The following is a 24,398-nucleotide window of genomic DNA, read 5'->3' as shown; positions in this document are numbered from 1 at the left end:
CAAAGCTTCTTAGCACATTTTCTTCACCAGGAGACATGTCTTATCTAGTTCTGTTTAGAATTCTTCTGCTTGTTCTCCTCTTGATTTCTCTTAGCTAAGACTCTGATTGTCATTGGCTGACGACTTAATCTTTGTTATTAAAACAGCTTCTTGTGACTAATAAAATAAGCATGGACAATAGCATATTTCAACGCTTCAAACCTGGAGAAAATGCTGTAGAACTTGCCTGATAACACAGTTTCCAAGAAAACCCCAAGATGCCTCAAAGCATTTTTAAACCTTGGCAACTAGATTAGGACTTTAGAGATTTTAATCACAGAACCCACATCCCAACTCATTCCAGCTCCCACGTCCAGAAGCTTAGCTTGGGGTTGGCATTGGAAACTTGACTTGCTGCCTAACCATGCCAAGATCGTCCACGTTAGGGAATAGTAATTAGCCACTGGACTTCGAGGGGCAGCATTTTGACTTTCTACATATGGATTTGATCATTTCCTTCCAAACCCAAGAAACTTGAAATATTAGTGGTATTTCACAAAAAATTATACTCTGGACATGGCTGCTTTCAGCCTACAATTTGTGCTAAGTTGTCTGGGACAGAAATGTATCAGCAAAGATACATTTATGCATAGATTAAAATGATTGATTCAAGACAAAATCAGAAACACTAATTTTTTGCAATGCTAGTTACATATGGTGACATTAATATTCCCTTTTCAGAAATCCAGCTGAGAATCATTATTTAATGAAAGGCTTACAAATTGCATTCTAGTTAATGGCTTTCATTGCAGATTCCTTTGTAGAAATGCAGAAAACATGTAAGTGACCATGTAAATTCTATACAACATTTGCAATGAGTTGGGAAATTTTATTTATATGCAAATGAAATATATATGTACGTGTGTATGCATATAATATATGCATATAACATATATTATAGATATATCTATACCTATATACAATAGGACATGGATATATAACATATATATATTACATATAATACGTAGTATATATGTAATACAATATATGATACATATACACAATATTTATATATAACATATATAAGTATTAAGATATAATTCTCATCTGTAATTTCTAAATTGACGAATTCCAATAACAGCTTGTGAAAGATACATTAGAATTTGAGTTTTCATATCCAACTGCCTTAGGTTTGAATACCAATTATATCATTTATTAAGTGTACATCCTTAATCAATTTTACTCCCTACTATTTAGTTTCCTCATCTTTAAAATAACAATGATATCTCCTCTCAAGACTTGTTAGAAAGATGAAAAAATTCAAGCAAACACTTTACACAGTATCTCACACGCATTAGCTCTCTTTCTAATGTAAAACTAACAACAGAAGGAATCATAGTTTATTACAGAATAAACTGCAGGGTTGGTGGATTTTTAGTTGCTGAAGAGTTGAACCTAAGTAGGAAGATGAAACAAAGATAGGTGGGTAGTCCAGAGATACACTGTAAAAGGAAAAAAGTTTGTGGAGAAATTTGTAGTTAAGCAATAATATTTCGGAGTTTTTCTCTCAGACTAAGAAAAGCCACCTAATTCTTATGTAATATGTATATATATTATAACATCATATCACATGTTATTCATACATATAGTAATATGTTTTTGCTACTTTGTTAACTAAATAAGACTAACTTTGTTGGTCTTAGTTAACTAAATAACAAGCTTTCAGGTACAACACTGTCACTTGAATAATTCCAGATTTGTTTCACTTGAAAGATTAACAGAAAAAAATTAAGGGATTATTTAGAGCCTCACCCACCCGGGTCTGTCAGCTTGGCTCTTCTCTCATTAGGAGACAGACACAAGGAATTCTGCACACGCAGGATCACAAACTTAACTGTTTGGGGGTAAATATTTTTCAAAGTAATCACAGAAAGGAAGAGTCCGAGACTAAACCAGTAAATCCCTCTGGACGTGTTGTCAGGAGGCAAAGCCCCCATGCACTCAGTCCAGAAAGTAATCACCCATTTCTCTGTAAGATTTCCAAATGGAACCACAGTCAGAGAAATTCCATGTAGTGGAATCCTTCTTAATATGAAAATTGTGGCTGTCTTGACACCTGGCTACTTCCTTAAATATTTTGACTCAATTAAAGCAGATTTTTTTTTTTTTTTTTTTGAGAAGAGAGTTGAGATGTCCCTACCCCAAAACCTCCTCTCTGTAGAATTGCCTGGGTGTTGTGAACATGCCTTCTTCATATGTTAGGTATTTTTAAAGCACAAGTGAGTCAATGGCAGGCTTTCTTTCTTCAAAAAGAAAAAAAGAGAGTGGCTGACAATATTCTAGATCCAGGGGAAGAATGATGCCCCACAGACATAGCCCAACTGTTTCGAATGCGTGCTCAGTGGACCCTAAATGAGCAGAATCCAGAGAAAGCGTCGAGCAACTGAAAGAAAGTTATGAGCTCCCCATCTAAACCAAGGTGTCTAGCGTCTACCTCTGCTGTCAGAAACCTGAAGAATCTTCACATTTTCCATGTGCTTTATCAATAGCTACTTCAGTATTTCTAAACTATCTGTCATCATAGTGCCTAGGTAATTATGTAGTGGTGCTCAGGCAGTGTATTAGTTGAACATCATTTCCATGGAACAAAAGCAGATTGTAACATTGGTCATTATTTTGATGGGCTTCTTACCACTTAAATAACTAAAGGGAAAAATTAAGATTTCCTCTAAATTCATTTATAGTTTACTTTCACAGATAATTTTTGGCCACAGTCATCATATTGAACACTGGCTATGTGTCAAGTAAACCCTTAGAGATTATCTTAGCGTAATCGATGGCCCTAGTTAATTTCCCAAAGGCTGTTCTGAGACCTTTTTTCTTTTTACCAAATATTTCTTTTTAATGTTGGAAATATTTCCAAATACACTTATTCTGGTGGCTGTCGTTTGCTAAGAAACCAACTGACATTGTGTTATCTTTGATTGCATGATCTCTGATGTAAACCAAGAGAAAGAGACACTTAGGTGATCTTAAACCATTGTGATTAGGTTTTGGGATCTGGACTTTTGTCTAGCCACTAGATAAGGAAATATGGAGAACAATTTTGGTGTGTTTAATCTAGGGCAGGGGCTGGAAAATTACAAATCTAGGTCACCAAATGGTTTTATAAATAAAACTTCTCAGCATGCTCATTACATATTGTCTATGACCACTTTCGCCCTATAAAGGCAGAGTCAAGTAGTTGGGACAGAGATCGTATGGTCCACAAAGCTTAAATATGTACTAACTGGCCCTTTAAAAGAAAGTTTTCAGACTTCTGATCTAGAAGGAACTTTAGGTCCTGGCAATAGCTTAAAAAAATTAAAAATAAAAAGGCTTATTTGACATGATCTTTTTTTAGCCAGAAATCCAATATTTCCCCTCATCTCAGGACTCATGATAGATGGTCACAGTGATGTCCATGAAACACTGAAAAGCCTTACAGTACCTTCTGAATCAGCAAAGATTAACTCTTACTCGCTGTGGGTCTCTGTCGTCCAGATTCATAGTCTCAAAACTGTTAGGGAGTTTCAAGATTATCTTCCACGAAAAAGCAGACGCCTCTTCAGCTCTATGCTTTACATATGGTCTCTAGTATCTAATTACAAGAAAGGGGGCATACGACTTCACATGACACCCATACTATTTTGTGGTGGCTCTGACTCTTACTCTTGTAAAATTAGTTCTTTCCCCCCACCCTGAGTTGATCCCTATTTCCTTGCTACTTACTTGCCCTATTCTAATATTTGAACTGTGAGTAGATTATGAATGATATATCTGTAACATTTTATTAACCAGAAAACTGATTAAACAAAGCACTACATCCTTCTACTCTGCTATATCATAGTGATAAAGTAGGGTTATAGTAACAAGCCCAGGTTTTGAATTCAGATAGACCTGTGTTCTACTTCTGATCTCACCACTTAAAAATGGTGTGACTGCAGACAAATTAACTTCTCAGAGGATCCATTTCCTCACTTACAAAACATGAGAATTTGAAAGGAAGTATATAGAGAGTCCAGCGTGGTGCCTGACACAAAAGGAGTTGTTAGTAGTAGTAGAAAGTAGCAGGCATTTTATTCTTATTTATTTATTTTAATATCTTTATTGGAGTATAATTGCTTTACAACGGTGTGTTACTTTCTGCTTTATAACAAAGTGAATCAGCTATACATATACATATATCCCCATATCTCCTCTCCTCTTGAGTCTCTCCTCCCTAGGTGGTCACAATGCACCTAACTGATCTCCCTGTGAGATGCAGCTGCTTCCCATGAGCTATCTATTTTACATTTGGTAGTGTGTATATGTCCGTGCCACTCTCTCACTTCGTCCCAGCTTACCCTTCCCCCTCCCTATGTCCTCAAGTCCATTCTCTACATCTGTGTCTTTATTCCTGTCCTGCCCCAAGGTTCTTCAGAACATTTTTTTTTTTTTTAGATTCCATTTATGTGTGTTTGCATACAGTATTTGTTTTTCTCTTTCTGACTTACTTCACTCTGTATGACAGACTCTAGGTCCATCCAACTACTACAAATAACTCAATTTAGTTTCTTTTTATGGCTGAGCAATATTCCATTGCATATATGTGCCACATCTTCTTTATCCATTCATCTGTCGATGGACACTTAGGTTGCTTCCATGTCCTGGCTATTGTAAATAGAGCTCCAATGAACATTGTGGTACATGACTCTTTTTGAATTATGGTTTTCTCAGGGTATATGCCCAGTAGTGGGATTGCTGGGTCATATCGTAGTTCTATTTGTAGTTTTTTAAGGAACCACCATACTGTTCTCCATAGTGGCTGTATCAATTTACATTCCCACCAACAGTGCAAGAGGGTTCCCTTTTCTTCACAGCCTCTGCAGCATTTATTCTTTGTAAATTTTTTGATGATGGCCATTCTGACCAGTGTGAGATGATACCTCATTGTAGTTTTGATTTGCATTTCTCTAATGATTAGTGATGTTGAGCATCCTTTCATGTGTTTGTTGGCAATCTGTATATCTTCTTTGGAGAAATGTCTGTTTAGGTCTTCTGCTCATTTTTGGATTGGGTTGTTTGTTTTTTTGATATTGAGCTGCATGAGCTGCTCGTAAATTTTGGAGATTAATCCTTTGTCAGTTGCTTCATTTGCAAATATTTTCTCTCATTCTGAGAGTTGTCTTTTAATCTTGTTTATGGTTTCCTTTGCTGTGCAAAAGCTTTTAAGTTTCATTAGGTCCCATTTGTTTATTTTTCTTTTTATTTCCATTTCTCTAGGAGGTGGGTCAAAAAGGATCTTGCTGTGATTTATGTCATAGATTGTTCTGCCTATGTTTTCCTCTAAGAGTTTGATAGTGTCTGGCCTTACATGTAGGTATTTAATCCATTTTGAGTTTATTTTTGTGTATGGTGTTAGGGAGTGTTCTAATTTCATTCTTTTACATGTAACTGTCCAGTTTTCCCAGCACCACTTATTGAAGAGACTGTCTTTTCTCCATTGTATACTCTTGCCTCCTTTATCAAAAATAAGGTGACCATATGTGTGTGGGTTTATCTCTGAGCTTTCTATCTTGTTCCATTGATCTACATTTCTGTTTTTGTTCCAGTACCATACTGTCTTGAATACTGTTGCTTTGTAGTATAGTCTGAAGTCCAGGAGCCTGATTCCTCCAGCTCCATTTTTCTTTCTCAAGATTGCTTTGGCTATTTGGGTCTGTTGTGTTTCCATACAAACTGTGAAATTTTTTGTTCTAGTTCTGTGAAAAATGCCAGTGGTAGTTTGATAGGGATTGCATTGAATCTGTAGATTGCTTTGGGTAGTAGAGTCATTTTCACAATGTTGATTCTTCCAATCCAAGAACATGGTATATCTCTCCATCTGTTGGTATCATCTTTAATTTATTTCATCAGTGTCTTATAGTTCTCTGCATACAGGTCTTTTGTCTCCCTAGGTAAGTTTATTCCTAAGTGTTTTATTCTTTTTGTTGAAATGGTAAATGGGAGTGTTTCCTTAATTTCGCTTTCAGATTTTTCATCATTAGTGTATAGGAATGCAAGAGATTTCTGTGCATTAATTTTGTACCCTGCTACTTTACTAAATTCATTAATTAGCTCTAGTAGTTTTCTGGTAGCATCTTTAGGATTCTCTGTGTATAGTATCATGTCATCTGCAAACAGTGACAGCTTTACTTCTTTTCCTATTTGGATTTCTTTTTCTTCTCTGATTGCTGTGACTAAAACTTCCAAAACTATGTTGAATAATAATGGTGAGAGTGGACAACCTTGTCTTTTTCCTGATCTTAGAGGAAATGGTTTCAGTTTTTCACCTTTGAGAACGATGTTGGCTTTGGGTTTGTCATATATGGCCTTTATTATGTTAAGGTAAGTTCCCTCTATGCCTACTTTCTGCAGGGTTTTTATCATAAATGGGTGTTGAATTTTGTCAAAAGCTTTCTCTGCATCTATTGAGATGATCATATAGTTTTTCTCCTTCGATTTGTTAATATGGTTTATCACATTGATTGATTTGTGTGTATTGAAGAATCCTTGCATTCCTGGGATAAACCCCACTTGAACATGGTGTATGATCCTTGTAATGTGCTGTTGGATTCTGTTTGCTAGTATTTTGTTGAGGACTTTTGCATCTATGTTCATCAGTGATATTGGCCTGTAGTTTTCTTTCTTTGTGACATCTTTGTCTGGTTTTGCTATCAGGGTGATGGTGGCCTCATAGAATAAGTTTGGGAGTGTTCCTCCCTCTGCTACATTTGGGAAGAGTTTGAGAAGGATAGGTGTTAGCTCTTCTCTAAATGTTTGAGAGAATCCGCCTGTGAAGCCATATGGTCCTGGGCTTTTGTTTGTTGGAAGATTTTTAATCACAGTTTCAATTTCAGTGCTTGTGATTGGTCTGTTTATATTTTCTATTTCTTCCTGGCTCAGACTTGGAAGGTTGTGCTTTTCTAAGAATTTGTCCATTTCTTCCAGGTTGTCCATTTTATTGGCGTATAGTTGCTTGTTGTAATCTCTCATGATCCTTTGTATTTCAGCACTGTCAGTTGTTACTTCTCCTTTTTCATTTCTAATTCTACTGGTTTGAGTCTTCTCCCTTTTTTTCTTGATGAGTCTGGCTAATTTAAATGTGCTATGGGCAAATGTCAAGTTCCAGAGCATTCTGAGATTCCAAGCTGGAGGCAGCACTGGGAGCATCTCAGCAATGAAAGATCATCATATATTTATGACTTCCTTCAAAAAGGCTAACATTACCTCATGTATGTCATCAATATGCCAGGACAAGGATTAATCTGTCTAGTTCTTTACATGCCACTATGCAGAAATAGGGACTTAGTGCTTGATTTTAGCTCGTGAAGATCCCCAAAGAGTAAGTGGTGTAAACATCAGACATTCTAAATGTATTAAAAGGGATATTTGAAGAAGTATATTCAACTTTTCAATTCAAAAAAATAAATGATGCAAATGAAGGAAACTGCTATCCCCAAAAGGGCCCGATAATACGAGTGCTTTCCTCTCTTACTTGGAATTATTGTGAGAGCCAACCCCATGTGTAGTATCTGATTTTAATATGGCAATTCTCTCCTAGTCTTGGTTTTTTTTGTTTAAGACAACATATTGAATCTCTCGTGAGAAACTCATCCTGTATCTGCTTGATGTAAAACATAAGCATGTGCATTCTGAGCCACATATGCTCAGGTGCGAGTTTCCAAGGAAACAAGGGACTGCTCATCTATCTGTAAAGATGAACTGATGAATCACTCTCAGTCTGTTACAAACTTTGATTCAGAGTCAAATTCCAGTGTAGAGTCTAAAAAATGTCAATGTTTTGCATTTCTCCCTAGCAAGCCCTGATGCTGTGGAGGCTGGCAGTTGGGCAGATATTAGCTGACTTATCTCACTGTTGCTTTCCCCTGAACTGTTAGCGAAATACTGTCAGTGACGGCCAGCTCCACACTGCACCTGTGTGTGAATGGCCTTCCATCATTTCTGTCAGTATAACAAAAAGAGGGCCATAGGGGCTTCCCTGGTGGCACAAAGGTTGAGAGTCCGCCTGCCGATGCAGGGGACACGGGTTCGTGCCCTGGTCCGGGAAGATCCCACATGCCGCAGAGCGGCTGGGCCCGTGAGCCATGGCCGCTGAGCCTGCGCGTCCGGAGCCTGTGCTCCGCAACGGGAGAGGCCACAAGAGTGAGAGGCCCGCGTATGGAGAAAAAAAAAAGAGGGCCATGAGCATTTAGTATGTGCTGGGCCACCATGTGGTTCTCCCAGCTCCACCTGTGACTGCTAGCTCTCAGGTTCACACGCACACTAGATCAAGCAAAGAGTAACAGGACACCCTACCTCCAAACTTTCATTGGCATTAGAATCCTAGTGGTTGATAGCATTTCTCAAATTCTTGAATATTGAGACTTCCTGACCATCCTTTAGCATTTACTGATCGAAGTACTTTACATGTATTGCTTTGTTTAATAATCACAACAAACCTTGAGGTAGGTACCAGTATAACCTCCATTCTCTAGAAAGTGAGACACAGAGAGATTAAGTAATTTTCCCCAAGGTCACACATTTGTAACTGATAAAGCTGGGATTTGAACCCAAGATGTGTCTTCTCAAGTTCATATACTTAACATGTTATCCATCTTCTGAAAGACAAGCCATTCTGTTTTTCCTATGTTTCAAATGAGCATGCCCGTTCATTTGTTCATTCACTCCCCTATTCAGTAAATAAGTCCCAGGCACTTATGCTAGGCCCTGTGGATGTAGTAGCAGACAAGAGAGATAAAGTTCCTCATGAAGCCCACATTTTGTGGAGAAGACAGACGAGAAATAAGTAGGCAAACGAACAAGATAAAGATGGTAATAGGATGGCAGCACAGAAAATCAACACTGAGGTTTGAGAAGGTGAACTGGAAAAGACCATGGTGTACTCAAGGTACAGAAAGGAGACAAGATAAAGCAGAGGTAGAGAAAAGCCAGATCACCCTGGAACTTAGAGAGCAAACGGGATTTTATTTTAGGTGAAGTGATAAGTCACTGAAGAGTTTTCATCATATTTGAGGTAGAACTGTCCTTTGCTCCTACTGTGAAGGAACTACATAGGGAGCTGTGAAATACACCTGTATATCAGAAAGAGAAAAATGCATCCAACTCCCGGCCCCAATTATATTTTTTTAGAGTGGCTTTAATTACATACATTTATAGTATTTCAATTATCTTAAAAGACTAAAATTAGCTTATTTATTTATTTATTGTTAAGGACAAAGTACACTGAGTAAGAAAATATGGTAATATGCAGGAATGGCACTGCACGAAAGGGGGAAAAAATTAAAAAGGACCCGTCAAATAGGTGAGTACCCATGAGTGGATTAAGTATGACCCTTCAGCCTATCATCACACTCGGACCTCCTCCAAGGAAACTGACCCACCTCTATGGAAAATCCCTGGTGCCCAGACTCCATGGGATTGGGTCTTGCTTTGTTTCCCTTCTGTATGTACCTGGCACAATATCTTGTTTAGTGTAGGATCACCATGATATTTGTAGAAGATGGGACGTAAGGAAGAAAGGAAGAAGACAGGGAAAAAGAGAGGGAGGGAAGAAAGGAGGAAGGGAAGATGGGAACAGCACTCTTGGTGTGTGGCTGGTATTTTTACATCTTGATTTTGTATCTTCTTGTCTGTTTCTTTATTCTCAGCCTTCCCTAACCCATCTTCCTGGGATAAAGAAAACCCATCCAACAAGACACTTCCAAAAGATTAATATTTTCATTTCAACATTTCTGAAAGTATTTCAATGCAATTGCTTTCAAATGGTTTATTTTATATTAGATCATTGAGAGATAGATTAATGTCATAAACGTAGGTACCAGCAAGCAATATTTTTGTCTCCTATGTGCACATACTGTATATTTCATAACCTCTGATAACTTAAAGTCACTAATTTAAGTCAAATTAGGGAAAGGGCAGTATAATAATTGCTATATTTCTGCTCCTTCTTGATAACAAATGAGGCTTTTTTTCCTTCCACCAGTATATAATAGTGTGCTTTTTCTTTGGCTAAGATATAATAGCACTGCTCTACACGAACAAAAATATTTTTACTGGCTATGTTATTACTGAGAAATGCATTGGGAAAATGTAAAAATATTTCACCTTTATGTTGAAGAAAATAAACACAGTGGATTAAATAAAATTTTCACAGCTCTTGACATATGCCATATGTAACGCTTGGTAAACGTCAAAGAGGCTTTGCTTCTTCTGAGAATCATTGACTAAAACTGGAGGAGACCTTGAGTATTTATTGATCCACTACTCCCACCCTCAGCACACTGGACAAATGAAACCTGAAGATGTTGAAGGACAATCCAACAGGACTTGCAGGACTGAAAACCCTGTTATCCAAGACCCAACCCTACATTAATCCCACTACAAAGTGCTGCCTTCCTAATGCTTCATTGCATAGAATTGAAAATCAGCATTAGTAACAAGGAGCTGGGGCTCTGCAATCAGGCTGACTGGACTTCAGGTCCTGACTTGGACTCTGACTACCTCTGTGAGCCTGGACAACATATTCTAACCTATGCAAGCCTGAGGTTTTCCTATAAAAAGGAGATTTAATCGTGCCAACCTCGAACATGTGTTTGAATATCAAACAAAATAAAGTAGTGGCACATCATAAGTGCCACATAAATGTCACCTATTACAACTATTATTATGAGCTTTATTATTATTACTATTATTATTCAAACATGTAACACACACGAAACTCAATTTTGCTAACTTTTGAATACACGTATTAGCTAAAATGGAACTTCTAAGTTCTTATATACATACATATAAAACTCTGCTCAGAGAGCTTTTAAATGAATTGCCTGATGGAAGAAACAGCATTTGAGCTGAGCCTTGAAACAATGTGGAAATTACAGGAAATGACACGGACAGAGACACAAGCTGCAGATCCACTCTGTTCTGGGAATCTCCAAGCTGTGTGTCCCAGGATTGTACAAAAGCCCATATTCCTCAGAAATACGGGGCATATTGGCAAAGAGCACCAAGTGGCTGAGTCACAGTGTGTGTCTGGGAGATAGAAAGACTGGAGGTGAGTGAAAGATGAGGCTGGAAAGGTAGGTTTGAGCCAGGAGAGCATCATAGTGAGACTTTTACTCTGGAATTGTGGGACCACATGAATCCCAGATCTACCTCTTTAGGGACATGTGGGCTTGGTAAATTACTTAATCTCTCAGTGCTTCAGTTTTCCTCATTCCTCATATGGGAATAATAGTAGTGCATACCTGATAGGGTGGTAGTGAGAATTTAATGAGTTACTACCTGTAAAGCACCTAAACAAGCATCTGGGATACAGTTAGAGTTTAGTCATTGTCAGCTATCATCATCACTGTCATCATCATCATCATGACCATTGGGGATATTCAGATACCATATTAGAGACTGAAGATCTACAGAGAAACAGTCATCTAAAGATGCCTATCGGCCAAAGCACTACTTTATGAAGATGACTTTGGCTACATACACTTAATGATTTGACATCAGAAATGTATATGACTCTTAATTGTTTTTAGAAGTATGGGAGATCTAGGTTATAGAAAAGAACAATCATTTTTCCTGGTAAATTAAAGACCTATGTTACAGTCCAGTACAAATTTTATTTGTATTTTTAATTTTTTAACCATATAAGCAGTAGATAAATGCATTTGGTCTGTAAAAGTACAACCATTACTGAAAACAAAGAAAGTATAAAGTTCCTCATAAACCCGTTGTCTCCTATCTCCCAGGATCACCCTTATCTCATTCATTAAGGATTTAGACTAATGTTCCAAGATTACTTCTATACATTTATCATTACGAATATGCATAACTTTTAAGCTTTTTAAAACTATACACTTTTTTGCAGCGAGCTTCAAAATCTGTAATTTTTTTAAATTTTTGAATAGTTCTTGAATAGCTAGAAGAGTAGAATTTATGTTTCTAATTCGAACAAAGGAATTAATTATCAGGATGTGCCTGAACTTAGTGCAGCCAACATTATTATATGAGATCACATATATCACAAGTTGTGTGTGTGTGTGTATATATATATATATATATCTATATATATACATAAAATTGTAGAATATATTTGATTATTTAAATTGGCCTTGTCCAATTAAAGGATTTTTGTCACTTTTAATTCTACATTTTTATCTCTGACTCTTTTGTAGCTTTTCTTTCTTCTTCTACTTTCAACCTCTTGAACCTATAATGATTCCCTATCTCTCCATCTGCAACCCTTTATAACATTTTTCTAATTGACTTCTAAGGTCTCCAAATAACGTAACACAACTTCATTCCAAACCGATTTTCCATTGTTTCCAGCATACCACAGTCAAGGCTATCTTATCCATCCTTCTCAGCCTTCCAGCCCCTTTAGCACATAGGAGTTTTCCCTTGTCTTAACTCCCATTTCCCACTGACTCACACTCACACAGTTAGCTAATTGCTTCATAGGCTTTCATTTTCCTGTTTGTTTTGCTTTTTTTGAGATTCAAATAATTCATCCTTTTAAAGTGTGCTATTAATGCATTTTACTCTATTCACAAAGTTGTGCAACCATCTATCACTATTTGATTCCAGAACATTTCCATCATTCCAAAAAGAAACTTCAGACCTATTAGCAGTCACTCCCCATTGCTCCCTCCTTCTAGCCCCTGAAAACCACTAAACTACTTTCTGCTTCTAGGGATTTGCCTATTCAGGACATTTCATGTGAAAGGAATGGTCCCCTCTTGTGTCTGCCTTCCTTTACTTGGCAGAATGGTTTCAAGGTTCATCTTTGTTATAATATGAATCAGTACTTCATTCCTTTTTTATGGCTGAATAATAGTCCATTGTAAAGAAATGACATATTTTGTTTATCCATTCGTCAGTGGGTTGTTTCCACTTTTTGTCTAATATGAATAATGCTGCTATGAACGTTCACATACAAGATTTTGTATGAACATATTTCAATTACTTATGGCATTTGCCTAGGGGTGGAATTGATGGATTATATGGTAACTCCGTGTTTAAGCGTCTCAGGAACTACCAAAACTGTTTTCCAAAGAGGTTGCACCATTTTACATTCCCACCAGCAATGTATGAAGGTGCCAATTTCTTCACATACTGCCAACACATATTCATGTCTTTCTTCTTAAACCTGTTTTACTGGGTATGAAGTAGTATTTCATTCTGGTTTTGATTTTCATCTCCTTAATGACTAATCCTGTTGAGCATCTTTCAATATGCTTATTTGGACATTTGCATAACACCTTGGAGAAATGTTTATTCAAATCCTTTGCCCATTTTTAAATTGGCTTAAATTTTTTTATTGTTCAGCTATAAGGGTTCTTTGTATTCAGTATACTAAACCCTTATCAGATATATGATTTACAAATATTTTCTCCCATTCTGTGGGTTGTATTTTCAATTTCTTGATAGTGTACTTTGAAAAGTTTTTAATTTGGTAAGTGCAATTTATCCATTTTTTCTTTGGTTGCTTGCGCTTTTAGTGTTTTGTCTAAGAAACAATGGCCTAATCCAGGGTCACAAATATTTATACCTATATTTTTCTAAGAGTTTTATAGTTTTAGCTGTTACATTTAGGTCTCGATTTATTTTGAACTTATTATTATATATGGCGTGAGGTTGGGGTCCAGGTTCATTTTTTTGCTTGTGGATACAGTTGTCCCAGTACCATTTGTTAAAAAGACTTTTTCTTTTTTTTTTTTTTTTTTTTTTGCAGTACGTGAGCCTCTCACTGTTGTAGCCTCTCCCGCTGCGGAGTAAAAAGACTATTTTTCTCACATTAAATTGTCTTGTCATCCTTGGATCTATATGTTTGATTGATCTATATGTTCATTCTTATACCACACAGTCTTTATTATTGTAAGCTTTGCACTAGGTTTTTCAATTGCAAGTGTGAGTCCTCCAACTTTGTATTTTTCAAGAGTTTTTTGGCTATCATGGGTTTTTTATATTTCCATATGAATTTTAAGATCAGTCCATCAATTTCTTCAAAAAAGCCAACTGGGATTTTGATAGGAATTGAATCTGTAGATCAGTTTGGGGAGTATTGCTGTGTTATTACTAAGTCTTATAATCCATATACATGGATGCCTTCCCATTTACTCAGGTCCTCTTTAATTTCTTTCAACAATGTTTCATAGTTTTCAATATACAAGGCTTATACTTCTTTTTGTTTTTAAATTGCTATGGGCTTTAGTTTTGAACCTATAATTCAAATTTAAGCTTCACCATGGAGAGTACCATGTCTTATATCCCTTCTAAACCCACTGTGAAAACATTAGTTCCTACGATGATTTTTTAAAATTCAGAATAAATACATTCCATCAAAATTAGCTCTTCTTTCTAAAATATGGTTTCTCATACCCTGAACATCTTATTCATACCCTGTTTCCATGTATTTGCACGCTCTTTTTTCTATTTGAAATGACTTGTCTCCTCAACTCTGCTTGGCAGAATCCTTCAGATTTCTAACATCTAGTTAATAAAATGCTTCCAACATTTCTTCTCCCTCTCAATATTTTTTTCATTCTTCAAATACAGCTAATTGCATTAGACCTGTGATAGTTACTTGAGTGTGTCTACCATTGCTACTCCCAGATTATGAGCAAATTTTAGGGCTGTTTTTAGTCATCTTTTTAGTCCCATATATCTCAGTCTATTACTTACAAGTTAAAAGCATTCAACTTGTGTCTATTGCATAAATCTGAATACGATCTTAGTGTCTGCATCACTGAAATCAGTAAATCCGTTCAAAGAAAAGTCTTAACTTTCATTTTAATTTATGCAAGTTATTCAAAAAATAGATTGAAAGCCTGCTAATGTTAAACTTGCTTTTTTTTGCCCAGAACAAGTCTATGCAGAGGATAGTTTATACCAGAGGTTGGCAAATTTTTTCTATAAATGGCCAGATAGTAAATCTTTTAGCCTTTGTGGGCTATACAATCGCTTTTGTATCTACTCAACTCTGTCATAGTTGTACAAAAGTAGACCTAGACAGTATGTAAGTGAATGTTTGTAGCTATGTTTCAACAAAACTTTATTTACAAAAGCAGGCAATAGGCCATATTTGGGACTAGTTTGTCAGCCTCTGGGCTAGACCATGAAGAACTGTGCCCCAGCACATTTACTGACTTGTATTATGACTTTCATATAACTGTGTTATTAATGCATTATTTCCTCCTGTAGAGTGATGTGAATAATTATAAATCCTGCCATGGAAAACATATTCAAGTCAAATTTCATGTAGTTATTTTTATCTAAAAAAAAAAACAGGACAGAGATGTTACAGAACGTAACAGCAAACTAAAATGCTTAAATTGCTTATTAGACCAAATGTGTTCCATTTGGGATATAAACCAGGAACATAGAAAGGAAGAATGAGAGCTCTAAGCTCTGTTTCCATTTGGCAAAACAATACAAATTCTTCAGCCAGTATGTCAGCAGTGTTGCAGCTTGCTTTACTAAGGTCTTTCCCCTTCTTTGGAAAGAAAAATTAATACCAAGAGTTCATTTTCATATCAATTTTTATAAATTGATATCAAAAATTATTCTAAGGTGTTGTGATGTTTTATTGCTTTGTTTTGTGTTTTTTAAGAGTGTGGGTTTTTTTGATTTGCAGGGGGTTTTGTTTGTTTGTTTTTCAAAATGGCACTTGCCAAGTCCCCAAATGATGAATGGCAGATAAGTTTTCACCAGTTCACAAGATTTAGTGGCTAAGGGTGAGAAAAACAAGCTGATTCCAGCAGGCATAGGACAATGGAGAGGAAATCTGTGAAATGACTGGCAGCCCCTAAACCAATGATTCTTATAGGTAAATGCTTCACAGCAAACTCAACAAGATTACATCCCTCAAGGGTGGGGCCCACAGCTAAGTCATTCGTGTCCCCACGACTAGCACAGCTCCTGTTACATAAGAAGCACCCATATCTGTTTGGTAAACTGGACCAAACCCCAGTTTTTTACATTTAGCATGTTAACACAAATTAAAGTTCTCCTACATGAAAAGCTCTATTCAAGGTGAAAAAATTAAAAAGGAAATGTCCCCAGTCAAAGGAAATTACAATCCAATGGTACAGAAAAGAACAACACAGGAGAACCCTTCTCACTGCTGGATAAATGTGTTAGTTTTCCTAACAACAATCAAAAACAGTGAATGATTGGACTTTCCTGGAAGTCCAATGGTTAAGACTTCGCCTTCCAATGCAAGGGATGTGGGTTTGATCCCTGGTCCAGGAGCTAAGATCCCACATGCCTCGTGGCCAAAAAACCAAAACAGAAAACAGAAGCAATATTGTAACAAATTCAATGAAGACTTTAGAAGGAAAGAAACAGTGAGTGATTCTTCTGTAGATTTTAAGGCACTGGTGCATACAGTTCTTGTCTCTATTTCCAAGAAACAATAAAGAAGGTCTGATATTATTGAATACTTGGGACACATTAATTCCAGAACTAGGATAAGAATTTTCATGCTTTTTTTTCCTTCTATGTTGTTACTTCTTTTATGGTGGCTGATCTTTGGTTAACAACTGCAAGTTCTGCTCGTTTGAAATAGTCAAGACTTAAACTTTATCCACATGAACAAATGCTCTCTAATGTTGCCTGTGTTCTAGTTCAAATAATTATTCTATTCTTTGACACATCGTTTAGATCTAGGAGTAGGGGGTATACAGGAGAGATTGCAGGAATGTCTTCAGACTATCTTCTAGATGGTGTACCAGACTCCTTGCTCAGAAAGCCCTCCATTCTCCATCAAATTAAGTCACCTCACATTTACCTACTATCACAAATTCATCTAGACTAAAAGATAGACCTTGTTTTTCCATAGAATACATTTGAACCCTGGATCCTAATCAATAATAATAAATCATCAAATCTATTGTCTCCTGTTCTGCTTGCCTTCAAATTGCTACTTTGATAATATACATCTTGGATAATTTTTGATGCAACCAAAAGATGCTCATTAACTCCAAGACGTAGTACGGCATAACAGTTATAAACATGAATTCAGGAGCCAGACCAGCTGAGTTTGAATCCTGGTGCCAGCACTTACTAGCTATGTGACTGGTCAAGTTTCTTGAACTCTTGGCCTCAGAAGATAACAATAATACCAACCTCGCAGAAGTATGGTGAGCATTAAACAAGTTACTGTATGTAAAGTGCTTAAAATAATACATGGCATAGAATCAATTTGTTCTATATTTTTAGTATTATTGGTAATTCTATATTTGCTTGCCAGTCATGTTTGATGAGACCTCATCAAATTTTTGAGATGAATCAGTAACAAGTTCATCCTCACTACCTGTACCAAGAACCACAAGTAAGTTTAAGTTCTCACTAAGAAAATAACATATTCAAAATTTCATGCAAGGATTGAAATTCTAATATACAACTTTTGCTCTTAAATATAAGCATTCACAATATCTATAATTTTCCATTTCCCCTTCAGGTCCACACATCTGTCACATATATTTTAAGATTTAATTTTAAGTTCCTTAAAATACAATCATCAGGGAATACAACTGGAGAAGTGTGCTGAGCTATGTTGCTTCCACAATCGTCCTTCCCTAATTTTTTTCCTTTTGCCTTTTTTCCTTTTTGCTCCTGGGAAGACCTTACATGAATATAGATTTGGGGAAATTAACTGAGTCCATCTCTATTTGCAATTCTTTTTCATTTCTGTTAGCTGAATTTATACAGCAATTTTTGTTAGTAAATATCTTCTTTCTTAATTTTTCCATTTACGCTCACTGTGTACTGGAAGCAGTAGCAATATTTTTCTTTAGAATCTTTTTCTTTTTTCAGGATTGAGCTGAATCACATGATGAAGGGAATGTAATAATGCCACAGAAAATACAGATGGCTTGCACCAGTTTGGCAGTATTTTAATTAGTACCTCTCCAATTACAAGACAATCTTTCATTTTCTTGTGAAGATGTTACTAGTTTAAAGGAACATTTGAGAAAAATCTCGGTTCCTTTATTAAAATTTTCACCCCACCCCTTTAGATGTGCACGGTAAAATTTTATATTATTTATAATAAAACACATGATATACTTTCTCTTCTAGACATGCTACTCAATCTGGTGTCAGCCAGCTTCAGCATGACTTAATTTTTGAAGTCAAAGCTTATGGGAAATACTAGCAATTTTCAGTGACCTGATAATACCAAAGAAAACAGTATAAATGCATGTCTCAGAGATAAGTGGATGCTGGTATAGGCCTTGTAAGTTAAAAGCAACATTTTATAATCTCAGTAAGATGTAATGGGTAGTCAAAGTAATGAAGCTAACCCAGGCGTAATGATTAATCTCTGTGTGAGTCACGACCCCGGCAGCTGCATTCTAAATGACCTGCAATCTATATAATGCATTCTCAGGAAGACCAGACAACAAGATGTTGCATTAGTCCACAGTGCAGATGGTCAGACTGCATGTAGAAACATACTCAGCTCTGGCCTAAAAGACCAGAGGGCTAGCTTCAGCAATATTCATAAAAGGATGCTGAGATACCATGGATATTTATCAAAACAGAGTGTAACATTAACCCTTACCTGCTTCGGCTAACTAGCTGCAAGCTGGGATATTTAATAAAGGCTCTATGGGAGAGATAAAACTGAGCAGGACCTGGTAAGATGGATGGGTAGGAGGAGAAAGGCCATTCCAGGTAAGAGACTCAACATGAACAAAGCTACCATGGTGGAAATAACAAGGTGTGTTTGAGGTCAAGTGACTATCCCTGACAGGTGGAAGAATAGAATTGATGTTGAGAATGATGGATGATAAACATGTGAGGTGTGGCCCATGAGCAACACATCTGAACAATCCTCTTTGAGAAAGGCCGGCAAGGCCTGTTGTAACTAACCAGTGGTATGATGACTGGCATTATCTCTTGGAGGGGACTGGTGCTGGCAAATGAACCCTACCATTTTGGCAGACAGTTTTCAGGATACACAGATGAATAATCTAGAGAATGGTTCAGGAGACTTAAAAGAAGGGATATTTTTCAGATGGAAAATCGTAAGAAGGGCCTCCTAATAACGGCTGGATTGAATCTGTTTTGTAATAAAGACTGAAAGTTAGCATGGTGTCACAGAATGCGCATGGCACAGGATGACAAGGGATGTGAAAGTTAGTCCTGGCGCTACCAATACTTGGCTACAGGACTCACTTTGCCAGGCTACAGTTGTCTATAAAAGGAAAACATTGAGCCAGGTGATCCCTCAGAATCCACCTTTGAAGACTATTTCTACACGATACTTTACTAAAAGGACTTAAATGATTTTGTGTGTTTGTTGTTGGCCAGGTCCTCACTGTGGTCAGGGACAATTATTCCAATAAACACACAGGTGAAAAATTGTCTCTCTACATTCATACACTTTCATTTTCTAACTACCTAAGACTGTAAAAATAACAAGCAGTCTCAGCATGAAGTCTCACAGCCTGCTAGAGAAGATGCACATGGTGGTCGTAACCAAGGACTTTATCCTTCCCATCTTACAGATGAAGAAGTAGAGGCACAGAGAGGTTCTATAATTTGCCTAAAGTTGCACAGCTAATTAATAACAGAGCTGGGATTCGAAGGTAGGCAGTGGGTTCTGCAGTCTGCCCTCTTATACCCCTCTGCATGGATGGCCTCTCCAAAGAGAAGTCCATCACTGTCACCTGATGTGGATGGCACACATGGCGGAGCTGTGCCTGGACAAGCATGAGAGCCCAGAGGGAAGGTGTTGGATGAGCCACTCTCTTCAAGGGAACTGGTGGTAAGAGGCTTTGGTCCCATGAGGTATCTTCTAGAAGTTGTTCAAGGCCATGTAGAAATGTGTTTTTCTATAAAAGGCCTCATTTTCATTTAGAACCATATCATCGCCAGGCCAACTAGTCTGTTTATATTTTCCCTTTTGGCCCCTCCAGGTATGAATGGCCCATATCGAGAGACGCATCTATCTCTTTATTTCCCCCCTTCACCCCCTCCCTTAATATCTGCCCCAGCTCAGCTTGGGAAGGGAAGGGAATAAGTATATGCAGCTAGGCTGCCTGCTAAAATCAAACCTGACCCATCTGGGTTTTGCTTTCACTGAAAAGCCAAGAACTCCTTGGTGTCTTTCACCTTGAAGATCCAAGAAAGAAGAATCAAGAATGACTCATCAGGGATCATAATCTCAACCAAGGGCCCCTCCACCAAATATTAACTCATTCTCTCTAATGCTTGCATGACAGTCTAAATTCACTCCTAAAACACGTCAGTTGCTCCTCAAGCTGATTGAGGTCTGCGTCTTCAGAGACTCTGGTTAAAGCCCCAAGTACTTCTCTGGGCTTCCCTGGTGGCTCAGTGGTTGAGAGTCCGCCTGCCGATGCAGGGGACACGGGTTCGTGCCCCGGTCCGGGAAGATCCCACATGCCGCGGAGCGGCTGGGCCCGTGAACCATGGCCGCTGAGCCTGCGCGTCCGGAGCCTGTGCTCCGCAACGGCAGAGGCCACAACAGTGAGAGGCCCGCGTACCGCAAAAAAAAAAAAAAAAAAGCCCCAAGTCCTTCTCACTCCGTGTGTCAAAGGTAAAAAGTCCTTGAGGGTTTTCTCTGCTGATACATCTAAGTCCCTCCACACCCAACACACCCTCCAGATGGCAAGTTGTCTGCCTTTAAGTCACTGTTAAAAGACGTTCGAATGCTTATTGCAAAGATGTCACACTTTCCTTGCAGCTCATTTTACTAAATTAAAAACATTAAGCATATGTGTCTCTTGAGGTGCTTTTTCCCCCTCAAAAATTATTTCCCTGATTTAAAATGTGTTTATAAAATTTCGGATCAGAATGAAGCAATCCCTTCTTTTTTTCACCTGCCAGTGGATGTGTGAGTACACAGAGCCTTTCTGAGAGCAGGAGGTCCCCAGGGTTACTAGTGTAATTCTTTTTACTCTGGGGTGCTCAAGCACAGAATTGCCTACAATCAATTTGCTTTCACATCCTGGCATTAAACTCACTGTATGTAAAAGTATCACAAGTATTTTCAATATAATTCTAAGTAGCAGTGATTTAAAAGGCTTTTTATTGTAATGAAAAAAATTACAAGGCATAGTAAAAGCTGCACAGCCTATTTGACGGAATCTAATCAAATACATGTAAAATTCCCCATAACGTCAAAATGGGTAAAAATGACTTAAAAATTAAGGACAATTGATAAGAGTCATTTTGATGTCTGAAAGACGAAGCAACATACCTGAACAATATTTTGACCTTCTGATTCTAAAAATATAGGATGAATCATAATTTAACTCAGTGCTATGGGAAAACAGTTTCTTTTCAAAGATGCAGCTATAGATATAAAAATATAGGTATTGATATAACATAATCTTCTAAGTATACAGCTATCTTTAAAGGTGAAATGAAAAGACTTCCAATAAAATATGCATCGTTAGTTACCACGAGTACTGTTGATGTCTATTATTGATGTTTGATTAGACGGAAAGAAGCATGATTTAGGCATCTACAGCCATTGCTATTCAAAATGATCGCCATTAAAATCCAGGTACACACAGTACCCTTGGACCTGAACTTAACTATAATATAAATATAGAAATATTCTTATAACTGTCACGCAGTTTCCGACACATAGTAGGCCTTCAATAAATATTTGTCAAATGAATGAAAGAATAAATAATGAATAAATGAATAACATATCCAAAGGTAGTCTGCTTTCCTATACTATTTTAATGAAGTCATTTTCACTTTTGCCTTTACACAAAATGAGTAAAGCAAATCAGAAAATTTTAATTACAGTCTGTGGCTTCATAGCCTAATATCCTTAGCCCTTCCAGATTATCAAAACCATCTCTTCTAACTTAGTTCTCAATCTCTGGTTCAAAGCTCTCCCAGTGTTTATTCAAAAGCAAACCCCCCTTCCACCACCACCAAATGGCATAGTATTGGGTCCCGTAAGAGTTGATGGAAGGCGCGCTGAGTTTACTTTATTCACTAATGAGGTGGAAGAAATAGAGTTGTCAGATGAAATACAGGAAGTCCAATTAAATTGAATTTTGATAAACCATGAATAATCTTGTAGTATAAGTATGTCCCAAATATTGCACGAGACATCTTACCCTAAAAATTATTCATGGTTTATCTGAAGAAACTCAATGTAACTGGGTGCCATGTATTTTTCTTTGCAACCTCAGAAGGAAAGCAAATGTTCTGACTAAATACCGAGTGTTTCTATGTAGGCAGATTCTGGGAGAGCAGACAAACCTTTGGGTAAGAGGTCATAGCAGAATTATCTTGATGCAGTACTCAGTGACAGACAACTTTCCAGAGTTCACTGAAATGACATCTTCAAAGAGGCTTGATCTTACAGGCAAGCTGCATGTTGAATGCCTCTAAAGACAATGAGAATATTACACGCAGACAAAGAAAGATCATGAAAAGTGAAGAAAGCAAAGACCCTGGATATATCGAGAGACAGAATAAACATTTTTTGACATTAACAGTCCCTTTTAAGAGGATACTGGCATGCATATATGTTTCTACAGACATATACTCAGATCAAAGATAAATATGACCCCTCGAAAAGTCTTAAATTTCGATAAAATGTCAGCTGTGTTTTTATACTGTGAAAAATTTAGTGCTTATGAAAGGTGTCATATTGATTGATTGAATAATTATTAATATTTATTGCATACCAGCAAGAAGCTAGAGGCTATTTGAACACGCAGGCCAGGTCCCCGTAGCCTCAGGAGGAAGTGGCTTGTCTTGGAGCAGTGGGTGACAAGGTCTCAAAGGGTAGGATGACATATGTGGTTGCCAAGGAGCAGGTTGAGATACTTGTTCAAATGAGACCTGACAATCCACAAAAGACAGCTAGAAAATTCTTAAAATCCACAGTATTCATAATCTAAAAACTGAAACTGTACCTTATTTCAAGTGTCCCCTTGATATCCAATGATCAAGAAAAGCTCTGACAAGGGTAAGTTTCTCCTTGTTCAGAGTCTGGGGCCCAGCGGGAGTGGTTAAAGGGCTTCCTGTGCTACAAACACTCGAGCTTGATCAGGACCTCAGAATTATTAGCTGATAAAGTGCCAGATTCTGAAAGCAGGACTTTCAAAGCCTTTCTAAGGGAGACTGGGGGACATTTTCAATCAAGTCTATTATAAATGCAATCAAAAGGAGGAGACAAGAGGGTAATATTTCTTTAGGTCACACCCTCTGCTAAGTGTTATATAAACGTTATTCGTTTTAGTTCTCATAGCAGCAATATATGATTGGCATTACTTTTTCTCATTTTACCAGTGATAATCAGCTGACCCTGAGTACTTAACTAGTTACTCAAGATTACAGAAGCATATATTGGTGAATCTAAGATTCTAATTCAGACCTATCTGACTGACATTGCAACAGAATACTTCCAAATCTGAAACAATCTCCTTCACCATTAGATAAAATACCAAAATCTTGCTCTAGTCTAAGGAAAAGCTGTATTTAAAGGGAAGGCAAACAAGATTATTGAATGTTTTTGCTTTCAATAATGACATTTTCTTGGATCAATTATGAAATGGTGATTCCAAGGCAAAAAAAGTTGTTTACTATCATGAAACTCTCTCAATTTGTTTTTGGTGTTTGGCATTTCTGAAAACAAAGTATGAGAAACAAAAAGCTTAAAGCTACGTTATTCACTTAGCACCAAAATTAAAAGCAGAAAGTTAATCAGGGGAAAAATAAAAAGAAACTTCTGTTTTAACTTTAATTTCAAATCCTAAAAGTTACTGCTAAATAAAAAGAAACTATAAAATAGAAACTTTAGGTCGCAACACACAATACACTTCAAATCAGATAGGCAGAGGCTATAAAAGCTTGGCTTCTGGAGTTATGTAGCCCAGATTAGAATCACAACCTTGCCTCTTACGAGCTGTGTGATTTTGGCAAATTACACAACAGCTCTGTGCCTTGGTCTCCTCGTCTGTAAAATAAATATATAATAGAACCCACCTCATAGGGTTGTCATGAAGACTAAATAAGACGTTCAGTGTGACCTGCTTAGCCTAGAGCCTAGCACATACAAGCAGTCTTATTTTTATCATTAAAATGTTTTCTTCAAAATGGAAATGCTGATATAAAACGAGGGATTTGTATTGATCTATGCATTTTTCAAAGCTAAGACTACTGGACACCAAACCCCCCAAATGGTGTCCTCTAAATCAATATCAAAATGTTCCTGGCAAAAGCTGCCTTTTTTAAAAAAAACAACAAATATTCCCAACTCACTAGCTTTTCTTTTTTTTTTTTTTAGATCTTTATCGGAGTATAATTGCTTCACAATACTTTTTAGTTTCTGTTGT

The sequence above is a fragment of the Delphinus delphis genome, chromosome 12 (genome assembly GCF_949987515.2).
Source record: "Delphinus delphis chromosome 12, mDelDel1.2, whole genome shotgun sequence".
Classification (NCBI taxonomy): Eukaryota; Metazoa; Chordata; class Mammalia; order Artiodactyla; family Delphinidae; genus Delphinus; species Delphinus delphis.
Note: the sequence above shows the minus strand (reverse complement) of the source record.